This window comes from Triturus cristatus, chromosome 4_1 (assembly GCF_964204655.1).
Source record: "Triturus cristatus chromosome 4_1, aTriCri1.1, whole genome shotgun sequence".
NCBI lineage: Eukaryota > Metazoa > Chordata > Amphibia > Caudata > Salamandridae > Triturus > Triturus cristatus.
In genome coordinates, this window is record NC_140585.1 from 488,484,013 (window position 1) to 488,496,451 (window position 12,439).

A 12,439-nucleotide genomic window follows, 5' to 3' on the forward strand; every position below is an offset into this window, starting at 1 on the left:
GTGGTCTATGCTAAGGTGATTCATGTGGTCTATGCTAATGTGATTCATGCCTGACATCATTTAGGCATCCGATATTTTATGTTACAAGATCTAGTTCCCAGTTCAGTCTTTCAGTATTTTACCAGTAGTTACTGGTTGTGCTCTACATTTACTGGTTGTGCTCTACATTTACTATTTGGTGCTTTGTGATGGTTTTGACAGTGGCCCCATTGGCCCTGTTGTGTGTAAATAATCCCCTGTAAATACTGTCGCGGCATGCTGGGAGTTGTAAACCATGTCATGAGTGATGTAATATGTGACGTCATCAGCAGTGCATTGCGGGGGCGCGAGTTATAGTTAGCTGAACTAACTATAACAGGGGAATTTCTAGGGTTTTGTACGAGGGAAATGTCCAGCTAACTATAACGCCCCTGAAACCTATGGTTTTTTCAGTGAATTTCTAAGGTTTTTTAAATGCCAATTCCTAACTATAACTTATCTCTGAAGATATCATGTTTAATGAATTTTATTGGATTTCTATATTTTTCAAATTCAGTGTGTCATTTCATTAATTACATTTTTGTTAAAATACTTTTTTCTCACCATTTTTAAATGTATTTTTTCAATTAATTCTTTTAAAAATTACAAAATATTATTTGAACTTAATGGGTTTTTCAAACATATTTTTTTATATTTTAAAAAATATTTTTTTAACTATATGTGCAAAACTTTATTTTATATATATTTTTCCATGTTTTTGGATCTGCGAACCAACCGCAGGAGGACCCGTGCATCCAACGCGATAGGATGCGCGCACCGTGTGCGCATTTCGCCGCTTTTTAAAAAAAAAAGGGGGGCCCCAGGGGGTCCTTCTGGGACCCCCTAAGCACCTCTAGAGGTTCAGAGTATTTCCACTCTGCCCCCTTTATATGTTTTACGCACCTATTCCCCATAGGTTTCAGGGGTGTTATAGTTAGCTGGACATTTCCCTCGTACAAAACCCTAGAAATTCCCCTGTTATAGTTGGTTCAGCTAACTATAACTCGCGCCCCCGCAATGCACTGCTGATGACGACACATATTACATCACTCATGACATGTTCAGTGACATCACTGATGACATCTCAAATGACATCACTGATGACATCACTGATGACGTCATCCAGTGACTGTGTGTTTCTGTAAAGTCTAAATATGTTTTATATATTTATAGTGAAAGGCCTGTGGAAGAATGAGTGGGTGTACAAGTGTGTGAATGGATGATTTTCTAGGTGCGTAACTGACTCTATAAGTGAGTCATTAAATGTATCTTACTGCAGACTAGTGACTAAACTGTGTGAATGTCTGTATGTGTCTGTGTGTAGGTGTATAAGTGGCTGCATGGTTTTGTGAATAGCTATATGAGTGTCTATATGGGTTATTGATTTTTTAAATGCTAATTCCTATCTATAACTTATCTCTAAAGATATCATGAAAAGCATTCTTTTTTAAAAGTAGGGTGCACATTAGTTTTGTGGAAAAGCATCTTTGTGATTGGTTAAGAAAAAGCAGTTTCAACGTGGAGTACATATCATAGGATAACATTTGCTGAGCTCAACCACACCTGCTACTTGCATTTGGAAGGCACTGTTCGAACTTAAAACAATCGTGAACTTTTAACCTGCACGTGTCGTTAAATGTTCAAGAAAATGTTACAAAAAAATATCGTTAAGTTTTAAAAAATTGATGAACTTTTAACCTGCACGTGTTGCAGAATGTTCTAGAAAGTGTGTTGATAGAATACATTTCACTTCTGACTTCTATGTGTTGTTGAATATTAAAAAAACGGTTCATATGGAAAATTAAAAAGAAACCAATAGAGAAGTTTTGAAACCTAAAAGAATCAAGGAACTATTCTAATTTATTCTTTACATGTATTTATGTGTGCAGCAACAAAATTATAGACACAACCGCACTAGGAAGAGGAAGAAGCGGGGAGTGGGGGGAGGGGGGGGGAGATGGGCAGAATGGCACACATGCACAATTAAGTACAACACACATATAGACTAACATTGGCCAAAATGAAACACACCAACAAGGAGCACAAGTCACACAACCCACCAACATCACACCACTGAACGAGCATAGAAGTGATAACCACGCTGCATTCATACAGGATGTGTACAAAGGCCAGTCGTTGGTGTTGTGGGATGTCTGCGACCGTGGTCATCATGGATGAGATGCCCAGCATGTGGCACATGGTCGAGTTCACTGTGTGTTATGTTGCCAAACGGCTGCTCCTCCCTCCCACGAGCCCCCACACTTTTGTACGGTGCGCTGTAGTATCTCGTGCACTCGTATGGCACACCATTGTAAGGCCTATTTGCGCATGTCCTACTACATTCCAACTACAACATCACAGTGCCGTTTGGAGGTGGTGCATGCCACTTTACAACATCGACTGCTGCGGCTCTTGTAGCAGGCCACACCAGAACACAGAGCCACACTTACCGCACTTCCTGTACACGGACATGTCCGAGACACCCCGTTCCCCTTGCCAGATAGGCACACCCCTGCACTGACCTGTGAACCCTAGACCAGCACACGCCAGTTGTGCATGCAGGAGGATGCGTACGTAGCTACACATGCAGGCTCACTGCCAACGCTGAGGTGACAGCACACTGTGATGTTGCAGGGCTCATGCCTATCATGCTAAGACAATGACCACAGGGACACACTTACTAAGATGTGGGTTTGGGGGGCATTGGCGGTCCTGGAGTTATTGAGATGAGTCTTCTGGCCCTCATGGGTATCCCTGTATCATGCTCATTGACTCTATGGCACCTGTGGGTGTTCTGGTGTGGCTCTTGGCTGTGTTCCCTTTCATGGTGCAGGTAGTTGTCCTGCTTAACACCAGCAGAAAGCAGGTGTAAAATCCCTGGTGCTAACGTGTCTTATCACCGGAATTTGTTTCGCATTGCAATTGGTGTGAACGTTGTGATGTGATTTTTTTCGTGTGCATAACAATATACGAACTGAGCAGTGTATCTCGTCAAGATCCAGCACCTGACGCACTATTCCCAATCAATATAAATACAATGAGATTTCTTAATAGATTTTGTGTGTACACTGTAAGTGCAGCCAATACCTCAGTGCAATTCAATACAGGATTTTAGTATTTAGAATACATCGGAAAGGTGCACCTCGTGTCTTTTTGAACGGGAACGGCTACTCTCCATTTCATTATCAGCACTTTAACGGAAGTAAAGTTGAGCTAAATCTAACACACTATTCAGAAGTTGGTGCAAACTGCAGATATCACCAGTATTCTAGCGATAAATGTCCCAAACTTTAACATCGTGGTGGACTCCATCAAATAACAGTAATAAGAACAAGAAAGAGTCACACAGCAGTTAAGAGAACAACCAAAAACGTTATTAATTTTTTTTTCAAACTTTATTTTTTATAATAATAAGTATATAAACGATAAACTATTTTCAAACTTAATTTTTTTATTAACATATATATGAACAATAAACTAATAAACAAAATGTAACAACAATAATACAAAACAACAAGGCGGAACACTCCTGTGGGGACCATGGATTTCGACGACAGACCTGGAAAATCCGAAAGATTGTTAAAAAAACAACAACATGGTATTCTCAACAAAATACCACAAGAAACAAATCACAGATATATAAAATGCATACAGCTAACAAAATGTTATAAGTTTAACTTACAAAAACTGTAAATGTTGCTGCTTTAAAATATTGACTGAATCTGAGGAATTTTTTTTTGCAGAAGGCACCACGCCCACAACGTTTTTCTTCAGTGGTGAGGACATTTTTTACTTTTCCCAAGGGGCAAACAAAGACCAATGCCACCTTCGTCACTTGCAAGATTTGCCAAAGAATTCTGTTACGAGGGGATCCTAACAAAAAATACTCGTGCGGCACAGCAAGTATGATGAAACACCTAAGGACCCTTCATCCAAACAATCTTGTACGAGAAGAGTGCAAACAGATGAGAAACACTCCTGTTCTGTATCTGTAAAAAAGAATCACAAATAAATGTATATTAATAACTTTCAAATTTATACTATTCCATTACTGTACAAACACATTTTATATAAAAACTGACTAAGAAACTATAGCACTGAACCACAAGTGTCAATCAATCAATCAATCACGGTATTTGTAAAGCGCGCTACTCACCCGTAGGGTCACAAGGCGCTGAGGGAGGGGGATCCGCTACTGTTCGAAGAGTGCTTTCTGAAAGCGAGATGGTTCTGGGTCAGCTGTAGGTGGGTGGGGAGGGAGTTCCAGGTCTTGGCCACCGGGTAGGAGAAAGATCTTCCTCCGGCGGTGGTCTTGCGAATGCGTGGGACGGTGGCGAGAGCGAGGCTGGCAGAGCAGAGCTGGCGGGTGGGCGCGTAGAATGTGAGGCGGTTGTTGAGGTAAGTGGGTCCCATGTCGTGGAGAGCCTTGTGTGCATGGGTTAGGAGTCTGAACGTGATCCTCTTGCTGATGGGGAGCCAGTGCAGGTCTCTCAGCTGGGGGAGGTGTGGCTGAAGCAGGGGGTGTCCAGGACGAGTCGTGCCGAGGCGTTCTGTATGCGCTGGAGTCTTTTCTGTAGTTTGGCTGTGGATCCAGCGTAGAGGGTGTTTCCGTAGTCCAGACGGCTGGTGACGAGGGCCTGGGTGACCGTCTTCCTGGTGTCGGTGGGGATCCAACGGAAGATCTTTCGGAGCATGCGCAGGGTGTTGAAGCAGGAAGACGAGATGGCGTTGACTTGCTTGGTCATTGTGAGGGAGGAGTCCAGGATGAAGCCCAGGTTGCGAGCATGGTCCGTTGGCTTGGGTGCGGAGCCCAGGGCCGGGGGCCACCAGGAGTCATCCCAGGCGGAGGGGGAGGATCCTAGGATGAGAACTTCCGTCTTATCTGAGTTCAGTTTCAGCCGGCTGAGCTTCATCCATTCCGCGACGTCTCTCATTCCTTCCTGGAGGTTGTCTCTGGCGGTGTCGGGGTCGTTGGTGAGGGAGAGGATCAACTGGGTGTCGTCGGCGTAGGAGATGATGTTGAGGTTGTGTTGGCGTGCGATGGCTGCGAGGGGGCTCATGTAGACGTTGAAGAGGGTGGGGCTGAGCGATGATCCTTGCGGGACGCCGCAGATGACTTCAGTGGCTGTGGAGCGGAACGGGGGGAGGCGGACTCTCTGTGTTCTGCCGGCAAGGAACGAGATGATCCACTCCAAGGCCTTGCCTTGGATTCCGATGTTGCTGAGGCGCTGTACTAGGGTGCGGTGGCAAACGGTGTCGAAGGCTGCTGAGAGGTCCAGGAGGATGAGGGCAGCTGTCTCCCCTTTGTCGAGCAGGGACCTGATGTCGTCGGTGGCAGCTATGAGGGCGGTCTCGGTGCTGTGGTTAGCTCGGAAACCGGACTGTGAGGGGTCGAGGGATTGGTTGGTCTCGAGGAAGGTGGAGAGTTGCTTGTTGACGGTCTTCTCGATGACTTTGGCCGGAAAAGGGAGGAGTGAGATGGGGCAGAAGTTCTTGAGGTCCGTGGGGTCCGCGGTGGGTTTCTTCAGGATGGCGCTGAGCTCGGCGTGTTTCCAGCTCTCCGGGAAGGTGGCAGCTGCGAAGGAGCTGTTGATGATGTCCCGGAGTTGGGGTGCGATGATGGAGTCGGCTTTGTTGTAGATGTGGTGTGGGCAGGGGTCTGTAGGGGAGCCGGAGTGGATGTTCATCGTGCGGGTGATGTCTTCGGTGCTGACAGTGGTCTAGGTGCGGAGGGTGGTGGTGGGGGGTGCCTGATCGGTGGTAGGGTTCGTGGTCTGTGCGCCGAAGCTGTTGTGTATGTCGGTGATCTTGCGGTGGAAGAACGAGGCGAGTGAGTCGCAGAGGTCCTGCGTGGGTGTGATGTCGTTGTTGCATGCGCTGGGGCTGGAGAGTTCTTTGACGATGCTGAAGAGTTCCTTGCTGTTGTGGGAGTTTTTTTCCAGGCGCTCTTTGAATGCGGTTCTTTTGGTGGTGCGGATCAGTTGGTGGTGTTTGCGGGTGGCATTCTTGAGGGCTGTTATGTTATCAGTAGTCTGTTCGTGGCGCCAGGCTTTCTCGAGGGTGCGGCAGGTTTTCTTGGAGATTTTGAGTTTGTCGGTGAACCAGGGGGCTTTCCTGCTGCCGTGTCTGCTGGGAGGGTTCTTCAGTGGTGCGAGGGCATCGGCGCAGTTGGTGAGCCACTGCGTGAGGTTGCGGGCTGCTTTATTGGGGTCCGTAGTGTTTGTGGGGGGGTTCTGGCTGAGGGAGGTGGTGAGCTGGACGGCGGTGATCTTGCTCCATCTTCTGCGGGGAACCTGTTGAGGGTGGTGGTGGGTCGTGGTTCTCCTGAAGTTCAATCAATCAATCAATCAATCAAACACTTCTATAGCGCACTACTCACCAGGAAGGGTCTCAAGGCGCTTGGGGGAGGTGTCTGCTACTGCTCGAACAGCCAGGTCTTGAGTTGTCTCCTGAAGGCGAGGTGGTCTTGGGTCAGCCGAAGGTGGATGGGGAGGGAGTTCCATGTCTTGGCCGCCAGGTAGGAGAAGGATCTTCCTCCGGCAGTGGCCCTTCGGATGCGTGGTACGGCGGCGAGGGCGAGGCTAGCAGACCGTAGCTGGCGGGTGGGCGTGTGGAAGGTCAGGCGGTCGTTGAGGTACTTTGGGCCCAGGTCGTGAAGAGACTTGTGTGCGTGGGTGAGGAGCCTGAAGGTGATCCTCTTGTTGACGGGGAGCCAGTGCAGGTCCCTCAGGTGGCTGGAGATGTGGCTGCGTCGGGGGATGTCCAGGATGAGTCGGGCGGAGGCGTTCTGGATGCGTTGGAGTCTATTCTGTAGCTTGGCTGTGGTTCCAGCGTAGAGGGTGTTTCCGTAGTCCAGTCGGCTGGTGACGAGGGCCTGGGTGACCGTCTTCCTGGTTTCGGTCGGGATCCATCGGAAGATTTTGCGGAGCATGCGGAGGGTGTGAAAGCATGAAGAGGAGACGGCGTTGACTTGTCTGGTCATCGAGAGGGAGGAGTCCAGGATGAAGCCCAGGTTGCGTGCGTGGTCTGTTGGCTTGGGGGCGGTGCCCAGGGCTGGGGGCCACCAGGAGTCGTCCCAGACGGAGGGTGATGGTCCCAAGATGAGGACTTCCGTCTTGTCTGAGTTCAGTTTCAGGCGGCTGTTCTTCATCCACTCGGCGACGTCTTTCATCCCTTCGTGGAGGCTGGTTCTGGCGGTGTCGGGGTCTCTGGTGAGGGAGAGGATCAGCTGGGTGTCGTCGGCATAGGAGATGATGTTGAGGTTGTGTTGGCGTGCGATGATCGCGAGGGGTCTCATGTAGACGTTGAAGAGGGTGGGGCTGAGTGATGATCCCTGCGGGACGCCGCAGATGACTTCGGTGGCCTCCGATCGGAACGGGGGAGGCGGACTCTCTGTGTTCTTCCGGCGAGAAACGAGATGATCCACTTCAGTGCCTTTTCTTGGATGCCGGTGTTGCTGAGGCATTGGACAAGGGTGCGGTGGCAGACAGTGTCGAACGCTGCGGAGAGGTCCAGGAGGATGAGTGCCGCTGTTTCCCCGTTGTCGAGCAGGGCTCGGATGTCGTCGGTGGCTGCGATGAGGGCGGTCTCTGTGCTGTGGTTGGCTCTGAAACCGGACTGCGAGGGGTCGAGCGATCCATTCGTCTCGAGGAAGGCAACAAGCTGTCTGTTGGCGATCTTCTCGATGACTTTGGCCGGAAAAGGGAGGAGCGAGATGGGGCGGAAGTTCTTGAGATCAGTGGGGTCTGCTGTTGGTTTCTTCAGTAGGGCGTTGAGCTCGGCGTGCTTCCAGCTCTCCGGGTAGGTGGCGGTGTTGAAGGAGGTGTTGATGACGTCTCGGAGTTGGGGTGCGATGGTGGAGGCAGCCTTGTTGAAGACGTGGTGGGGCAGGGGTCAGTCGGAGATCCGGAGTGGATGGTATTCATCGTGCGGGCTGTGTCTTCGGTGGACACCGTGGTCCAGGTGCGGAGGGTGGCGGTGGGGGCATTTGTTCGACGGTTGGGTGCGAGGGTGGTGTGCCGAAGCTGTTGTGGATGTCTGCAATCTTGCTGTGGAAGAACGAGGCGAGGGAGTTGCAGAGATCTTGTGAGGGAGTGATGTTGTTGTTGCTGGTGCTGGGGTTGGAGAACTCCTTGACGATGCTGAAGAGTTCCTTGCTGTCGTGGGCGTTGTTGTCCAGTCGATCTTTCAGTGATTTCTTCTTGGTGGCGCGAATGAGCTGGTGGTGCTTGCTGGTGGCGTGTTTGAGGGTCATGTTGTCAGCGGTCTGGTCGAGGAGCCAGGCTTTCTCGAGAGTGCGGCAGGTCTTCTTGGAGTCCTTGAGTTCGCTGGTGAACCAGGGGGCCTTCTTGCTTCTGGGTTTGCTGGGAGGGTTCTTTAGTGGTGCGAGGTTGTCGGCGCAGGCGGTCAGCCACTGCGTGAAGTTGCGGGCTGCCGCGTTGGGGTCCGGTGTGCTGGCAGGTGGGTTCTGGCTGAGGGAGGTGGTGAGCTGGTCGGTGGTGATCTTGCTCCAGCTTCTGTGGGGGACCTGTTGCGGGTGGTGGTGGGTAGTGGTTTTTCTGAAGCTGAAGTGGACGCAGCTGTGGTCGGTCCAGTGAAGTCCGGTGGAGTGGCTGAAGGCGATGTGTTTGCTGGATGAGAAGATGGGATCGAGCGTGTGGCCGGCGTAGTGGGTGGGGGTGTTGACCAGTTGCTTGAGTCCGAGGTTGGCGAGGTTGTCCAGCAGGGTGACGGTGTTGCGGTCCTTGTTGTTCTCCAGGTGGAAGTTAAGGTCCCCTAGGAGGATGTAGTCGGCGGAGGGGAGGGCATGGGGGCTGATGAAGTCCGCGAAGTCCTCGCTAAATTGTGTGCGTGGTCCCGGGGGTCTGTAGATGAGGGTGCCTCTGAGGGTCATCTTTGGGTTGGAGTGGACGCAGCTATGGTCTGTCCAGTGTAGTTCGGTGGAGTGGCTGAAGGAAATGTGCTAGCTGGAAGTGAAGATGGGGTCAAGCGTGTGGCCAGCGTAGTGGGTGGGGGTGTTCACCAGCTGCTTTAGTCCAAGGTTGGCGAGGTTGTCCAGCAAGGTGGTGGAGTTGCTGTCGTTGTTCTCCAGGTGGAAGTTGAGGTCTCCTAGGAGGATGTAGTCTGAGGAGGTGAGGGCGTGTGGGCTGACGAAGTCTCCGATGGCTTTGCTGAATTGTGTGCGTGGTCCTGGGGGTCGGTATACGAGGGTGCCTCTGAGGGTGGTCTTTGGGTCGGTGTGTATCTGGAAGTGGAGGTGTTTGGCGGCGGTGAGGGAGTTGTTAGAGTTGGTCATGATTCGGATGGAGTTTCTGTGAACGATGGCGATACCTCCTCTGGCTTGGTTGACGCGGTCTTTACGGGCGATCTTGTAGCCATCCGGGATGGCTGTGGCGATGTCGGGAGCTGAGGAGGCGTTCATCCATGTTTCTGTGAGGAAGGCGACGTCAGGTGATGTTGTGTCGAGGAGGTTCCAGAGTTCGACGGCGTGTCTGTGGACGGAGCGGGTGTTGAGCAAGATGCACTTGAGGTGATTGTTGATGGGGTCTGGCTTCGCGGGTGCGGTGCGGGTGCAGGTGAAGTTGCAGGCGTTGCAGGTGAAGGCTCCGTGGGTGCGCTTCGGGGTGGCTTGGTAGCAGGCTGGCTGTCGGCCGGTGTTGAGTGCGAGGAGGGTGGCGGCGTCGTATCTCTGTCGTGTTGGCTGGGTCCCGCGAGGACCAGGGGTTCTGGTGCTGGGCGCAGTCCAGGCACGGACGGGCGTAGACGGGCTTGCCTTTGGCGCGCCTTCGGCGTGCAATCGGCGCGCCCGCTGCGCATCACCGCTGCGCATTCGCGTGGTCCCCGCCATAAATGGCGAAGTGGGAGGGAGGAGCAGCTGGGAGGCGGGAGCGGGGTGGCCAATGGGAGAGGGTACAGAAGAAAAAGGGGGCGGGCCACGGGGGAGCAGCGGCAGGGAGTGGGGAGCAGGGTGGAGTAGCGGGAAAGGCGGCGGGATTACAAAAAACCGACAACAGGGGCACAACAGTAGAAAGCAGCAAATACAGAGTCAGGGGCACAACAGTGGGGGAAAAAACAAGAAAATACAGGCACAACAACAATAAAATAAAAGACGAGGGAAAAGAGAACCTCAGCCGCAGGGGCAGCAGCGAACAGGCGGCGGCAGCACTGGGGACCAGGTGCACTCAGGAGGAGCCACGTGGCGGGTGGAGTGACCGGCTCTGACGAGGTCAGGTCAGGTCACAGCTCCCCGTCGTGTGGTCAGATCCTTAAGTGTCCAGTGGGAGGGAGGAGCAGCCGGGAGGCGGGAGCGGGGTGGCCAATGGGAGAGGGTACAGAAGAAAAAGGGGGCGGGGCCACGGGGGAGCAGCGACAGGGAGCGGGGAGCGGGGTGGAGTAGCGGGAAAGGCGGCAGGATTACAAAAAAACAAAAACAGGGGTACAACAGTAGAAAGCAGCAAATACAGAGTCAGGGGCACAACAGTGGGGGAAAAAAAGGAAAATACAGGCACAACAACAATAAAATAAAACACGAGGGAAAAGAGAACCTCAGCCGCAGGGGCAGCGGCGAAAAGGTGGCGGCAGCACTTTGGACCGGGTGCACTCAGAAGGAGCAACGCGACGGGTGGAGCGACCGGCTCTGACAAGGTCAGGTCAGGTCACAGCTCCCCGTCGCGTGTGACAATCGTTAAAACACTACATGCATAGTGCATACTACTTTGAAGCAGTCCATGCCCTAAAGCCTACCTCACTAAAAGACTACATGCTAACTGACTAAATGATTACAGTACTATAAGGAGACACACTGGGTGAGTGACAGGGTGTTTGCTAGAAGAGTATGAATACTAACTAGGGAATAGAAGGTGTGAAACACAACTGTGTAGGTGATTAGAGGACTGCATCCATACTGCATAGGCATTTAAAGCAGTCCATGTGCTAAGTCCTGGCTCACTGCATGACTACTTGGGTACTGACTGAATGATTAGAGTACAGCAAGGAGAGTGCCTAGGTGAATTTATAAGTGCTAGGCTTTTCGCACAGGGAATGGATTAGTACTTGGTACTGAATGGGTCACTAGAGGAGTGCAAAGGCAGTGACAAGTGCTGGACTGTATGGATACTGACTAGGAAATTGAAAATGTGAAAGACAAGTGTCTAGGTGGTTAGAAGACTGCATGCATAGTGCATAGGGGTTTGAAGCAGTCCATATACTAAGGTCTGGGTCACTGGATGAGTACTTGGGTACTGACTGAATGATTAGAGTACTGCAAGGAGAGTGCCTGGGGGAATTTATTAGGGTTTGGCGCAGTGAATGGATTAGTACATAATGCTGAATGGGTCACTAGGGGAGTGCAACGGCAGTGACAGGGTGTTTGCTGGAAGTGCACGGATACTGACTGGGGATTTGAAGGTGTGAAAGACAAGTGTGTAGGTGGTTAGAGGACTGCATGCATAGTGGATAGGGGTTTGAAGAAGTCCATGTGCTAAGACCTGGCTCAGTGCATGAATACTTAGGCAGTGACTGAATCATTAGAGTACTGGAAAGAGAGTGTCTTGGTGAATTTATAAGTGTTTGGGTTTTGGCACAGTGAATGGATTAGTACATGCTGTTGAATGGGTCTTTAGAGGACTGCAAAGGAAGTGACAGGATGTTTCCTGGAAGTGTATGGATACTGACTAGGGAATTGAAGGTGTAAAAGACAAGTGTATAGTATGTTAGAACACTACATGCATACTGCATAGACATTTGAAGCAATCTATTTGGTACTTAGAAACTGACTAAATAATCAGACTACTTCTAGGACAGTGCTTAGGTAAAACTTTTAAATTTTCAGTTCTGCCACAGTGAACAGAATAGTACATGGTATTGCACCTTAGTGTCAAACCCTGACTCATTTTATCAATGCATAAGCAAAGACTAGCTTCTAATGCTACTAAATCTTGACAACATGAGAGGTTTTAAATTAGTTATCTGTCAGCAAATACACAATGTTACCAAATGCTTCTCTCACAGTGGTTCCCAAATGCACACAGACTCACAGTGTGATTCTAGACAACAACTACTATACCTAGGAATTTAACAAAAATCATTCACTACTGTGGAAGTGGTAAGGGAACTGCACACAATCTTCATATTTCAGGACTGCACTTTTATGTCAAAGCCTGACTCATATAATCAAAGCATAAAGAAAGACTGGCTTCTAATGCTACTAAAACTTGACAACATGACCGGTTTTAAAACAGTTATCTGTCAGCAAATACACAATGTTACTAAATGCTTCTCTCACGATCCTTACCCAAATGCACACAGACTCACCGTGTGATTTAAGACAAGCAACACTATCCTAGGAGTTTACCAAAACTCATTCACTAGTCTGGAAGAGTTAATGCTACTGCACACAATCTACATATTTAAGCACACCACA